Source organism: Tachysurus fulvidraco, chromosome 2 (assembly GCF_022655615.1).
Source record: "Tachysurus fulvidraco isolate hzauxx_2018 chromosome 2, HZAU_PFXX_2.0, whole genome shotgun sequence".
In the NCBI taxonomy this organism is placed as follows: domain Eukaryota; kingdom Metazoa; phylum Chordata; class Actinopteri; order Siluriformes; family Bagridae; genus Tachysurus; species Tachysurus fulvidraco.
The window spans coordinates 33,228,517-33,233,989 of record NC_062519.1 but is presented as its reverse complement, the minus strand read 5'-3'; positions in this window follow the sequence as shown (position 1 = coordinate 33,233,989).

Genomic DNA, 5,473 nt, shown 5'->3' with positions numbered 1-5,473 from the left:
CTGTGTTGTCTGTGCTGTCTGTGGCAGTGTGGACCATCTGCTCTGTCTGTACTGCCTGTGCCAGTGTGGACCCTCTGATCTTTCTGTGTTGTCTGTGTTTCCTATGCCAGTGTGTACCATCTGCTCTGTCTGTCTTGTCTGTGCTGCCTGTGCTAGTGTAACCTTTGCACTGTCTGTACCATCAGCAGTCTATAATTTTGTTCCATATGCACTGTCTTACTGTCTTACAGTCTTTACTAGCTGGGCTCATCTGTGTCACCTATAGCTGTCTGAACCTGTCATGCAGGATATGTGAGTGTGCAACGTTCGTGTCACATCTTTATATCTATATCCATGATTCACGTGTTATGTTGATATAGATGTGAAACCAGTATCTAATTATCCCAGTGATAGAAATAAAAGTTGCATTTCACTATTTTTTGTGTATTAACATAAATTTAAAATGTAATTTTTGTAGCATATTTTTATTTTTTACATTGAACCTATAACTTCACGTACTGTTGGCTGTCAGTCAGTCTGTGTGTTGCATGGCAACAAGCAGCTGTGACTTGTATGAATGTAATGTTGCAAATAATGAGATCTTGTAGAAGCTCATCTGAATACTTTGTAAATAAACTGTGTATTTGTATTGTCAATGTGAGAACATTTTTCTGTGGGTGAAAATGTCAGCATGCAATTTTTATACTAGTTCTCACCTTGAAAATACAAATACTCAAGTACTCAAATCTCAAATACAAGTACTCAAATCTCGTGTTTTGAAAAATAGTTACCTCTAAACCTTGGCATTAAAAAATGTCAGTCACTGATGTTAAATTCTTGTTTTTAGAACTATTGTATAGAAACAGTATTAGACTCACAATCATGCGGTTATACTGAATATCAGTAAACTGCCTCGTGCTGTTGTGATGTTTATTGAATAATATATATTAGGCCAGTAATTAGTGCTTACTGTTAATAATGTTTTAAAACATGTTTATTTTTTTTGTATGTGAGTGTTTGTGTGTGTGTGTGTGTGTGTGTGTGTGTGTGTGTGTGTGTGTGTGTGTGTGTGTGTGTGTATGTGAGTGTGTGTGTGTGTGTGTGTGTGTGTGGGTGTGTATTCCTGACCACAAGCTGTTCAAATAAATGAGCCTGAGGCATGCATGTGTGTAATCAACACTTTGAGGTTCAGTAGCAAGTGTGTGTGTCTGTGTATGTTAGTCAGAGAGAGAGAGAGAGAGAGAGAGAGAGAGAGAGAGAGAGAGAGAGAGAGAGAGAGAGAGAGAGAGAGAGAATAATGACAGTCTTGATGGAAGAAGATGAATGAAGATGAATGAGAGAGATTATCAGATTATCAATGCATCTATCTGGCATTGAGCTGTAATTAATCATACATGCAAGCAAACACACACACACACACACACACACACACACACACACACACACACACACACACACACACACACACACACACACACACACACACACACAAACATGATTATATCACTTAAATGATAATAATAATAATAATAATAATAATAATAATAATAATAATAATAATAATAATAATAATAATAATAATAATAATATAACCTCATGTAAGTGCATGCTAATTAAATAATATTTGTCTGTGTATGTGTGTGTGTGTGTGTGTGTGTGTGTGTGTGTGTGTGTGTGTGTGTGTGTGTGTGTGTGTATGATATTATGAATCATATGGTATTATGAAGCAGAGTTACTAAGGTTAACAAGTCTGTAAAACAACCCCAAGTGTTGCTCCAGTAATTTATCAGTGATTATATTTCTAGTTTTATTTATTAAAGAATGACATAATATGTTTATAGCTTATAGTTCTATTTAATTTCTTGACATTTCTGTTCACACTGATGTTGTAGCCACTAAAACAGCAAGTCCTTCTCCAGCCTCTCCTTTTTCTCTGTCTTGATCTTAATAATTCAAAATACTGCAGCTTGTTATGTTACTGAGAAAATGCAAAGTGTAAACTGAAGATATCGCCAAATTTAAGAAAAGTTGCAGCTTCAAACCTCTTTTTTAGCTTTAACTGTTACAAAGCTCTGCCACTGGAGACTCCTTCCATAAACAATAAATAAACCTCTTCTTACAGAAAACAGATAAGATACAACAGTAATCGTCCATCATCCTCTGTCCAGCAATGGTCATGTGATGTCAGGGGTGTGACATCACACATGGATTCCAGTCTATCCCAGAATTATCCTAGTGTCATTTCTAACTGCCACACATTGAGATTGGCTGCTTTGTTAGAAGAAATGATGGAGTGGGACAATAATGGCATACAGGAAGTGAATGTAAATGTGTTGAGCACATGCTGAAAGAGCAGAGCCAGGGACTATAGGGAAAAGGTTTTTTGAATCATATCAAACAACACATGGGTGTTGACATCGCAAAAACACGCTAAATTAATCAGAAGGGTTTGAAAGTGGAAAAGTGTCATCACCACAAATCAAGAGTGAAATGAAACACAGCCGAATGAAACCGAGTGGATTTAAAGATGAATATCCACACTGACTGATGACTTCACTGCATGACTGCTATGTGCGTACATTGTGCAGTGCTGTGCATAAGTATTTACCCCTCTGAACTGATTTTTAATTACCTAAAAGGACTTCATTGGGATTTCAAAAAAATTTGGATGTGCGTAAGTATTCCCCCCCGAAATTTAGTTTTGGTGCCATCATTGCACACATAATTAGCTGAATGTTGTCAACCTGTGTAATCAAAGTGTCATGTGATCTCCTGGAGGAATCCTTAGCTTCACCTTTCAAAATCTCTCTCCTTCTCAATTAAGTTTGTATGTGTGTGTGTGTGTGTGTGTGTGTAAGTTTATAAGAGCATTACTGCTTGGTCGACTCTGCTCCCTTTTAGAGCTAGCTTTACCATGTACCATGCCACTTTGCTTTATGTCTCTGTCCCTTGTAGTTTGTCTCTCTGTTTGTCTCTTTATATCTTCTTTTCTCAATTCAGTTTTTTTTCTTTTGCACAATGTTTACAACTCTAAACTTTTGCACAACTTTTTGTTGTGTTTGCATTGTCTTTCTGCATAGTCTTTTGTCTTGCAGTGTTTGCACTAGGTTGCACACATTGCACTTTATGTGGCTAGGACAACTTACTTTCAGTCCATAGCTCTATGTTGTTATATGTAGCACCATGGTCTTGGAGGAATGTTGTTTAATTTCACTAGGTCAGCTATATATGGTTGAAATGACAATAACAGCTTCATGACATGACTCTTCATCTGTCTGTCTTTCAACATTGATAAACATTTTATTTTATCACTAGATATAAATGGTTTAATCTCTGCATCCTATTTTCTAGTCCTGTATTCTGGATGTGGGCATGTCTGAGGACAACCAAATGGAATGTGAGACTCATTGTGATGGTGTGTTGTTAATAAGGGACACATGGAGGAGTGTGTATGAACGGATCGCTCTCTTTCTCTCTCTCTCTCTCTCTCTCTCTCTCTCTCTCTCTCTCTCTCTCTCTCTCTCTCTCTCTCTCTCTCTCTCTGTGTGTGTGTGTGTACTCTTAGTGACAAGATGATGGATTTACCTACATCTTGCAGTATTTTGTGGTGTTTTGAGCTGTAGGAAACTTGTTGCTAACAGCATGATACACACAAACATATTCAAACACAGAGACAGAATGACAGAGACAGAAAGAGAGACAGCCATTTAGAGAGACAAACACATACACACAGAAAGACACAGTTAGACGTGTGTGTGCATGTGTGTGATGGAGCTGTGAATATTTCCATCAGCACACACAGTTATAATCAGTGCATACAGCAGTGTTTACAGTGTCACCACCTGTTCAGTCACAGACCAAATAATCTGAGTTACAAACAGAAAAATAAAGATAACTGACATATCTCGTTCTGTATATTGTGCTTCTCTACACATTCAAAATGCTCCCAGCAGAACCATTACACAGAGAACCCATGAGGATCCCAGTTTGGAGCGAGACGCGAGCAGAGAATCGGTGTCTGAAACAGGTCTGACTCTGAAGGTCAGCATTATTCAGAGTTTTTTTCTGCTTCTGTAATTCAGAACGTCAGTGGCAATAACACATACACTGCAGGGAAACGTATGGAACGTTTTCAGAGTCTGTGAGTGATTTCCATGCTTGGATAAAATGATGCCAGAACCGCCAGCAGCTCCACTTTCATTACAGAGAAAATAAGAACCGCAATTTATAGATCTCCACCGTTTAGCTCCTGGCCTTTACTGTGATACAGAGACTGTTCCACTGGGGTGTGTGTATGTGTGTGTGCATGTGTGTGTTTGTTACTGAGTGATAATCCTGTTCAGTATTAGTGATTATTTTCTCACAGTGACCTTGGATTCGATACAGTATTACATCGTCATAATTCCGTGTGAATTTGGTGAAATGATCAATCCTGATCTAAAGTTGTTTTTTATGTAATAAGAAATGACACCTCATATGAATTTTATCCATTTCCAGTTACATTTAATCTTATGGTAGGTCACTAAATCAAGTTTAGTCCTTTTCTCACCGTCAGTCCTTCCCTCACCAGCCTCTCTTCATTCTCTCTCTTGAAATTAATAAGACATAAAAATATATAAATATTGCAGCATGTCTCTTTACCTAGAAACTACAGTGGGAATTCCTCTGTCCTGAAGATGTCAGAAACCTTAATGTTAATTCTGATGGCCACAAACCGCTGACACTGGAGACTCCTTCCAGAAATGTTAATTAAATGTCTCCTTACAGAAAACTTCTCTTCTGTCTGTTATCTACAAGCGCCACCCCTTTTTTTCAAAGATCGGTCCATCCCTGTGTTCAAACCACGTCCATCAAAGAGTTCACTGATCTACACTCTGAACTTCAGTTATGCCACACTCATATAAACACAACCTCAGCAGCCAATCACAAGCAATTGGGGGCGGGGACATGAACAAATCTACGAATCATAGAGAGAGAGAGAGAGAGAGAGAGAGAGAGAGAGAGAGAGAGAGAGTGTGTTAACATTTTTGATAAGTGCATAAGTTTGTTCCAGACTAGAGTAAAAAAAAATAATTTCTTCTCAACCATGTTTAGAATCTTTCAGTCATTATATTTGTAATGTTTATAAGCCTTTTTCCTTTTTGTTGGATAAATTGATAAATAATAAATCCATTATGACTTCTCAACTATTAAAACTCCAAAACTAAAGAAACTTCAAGACAGACAGAAAGAAAGAAAGGCTGTAGATGAATAATGTTCACACTGGCATTATACCCTTCAGTCAATGACAGTTAAGTCGTGGCCTAATGGTTAGAGAGTCAGACTCCTAACCCTAAGGTTGTGGGTTTGAGTCTCGGGCCAGCCACGACTGAGGTGCCCTTGAGCAAGGCACCAACCATCACAACACCCCAACCAACCCCCCCCCCCATCCCCCCCCCTCCCCCCCCAACTGCCTCCCGGGTGCCGCAGCATAAATGGCTGCCCACTGCTCTGG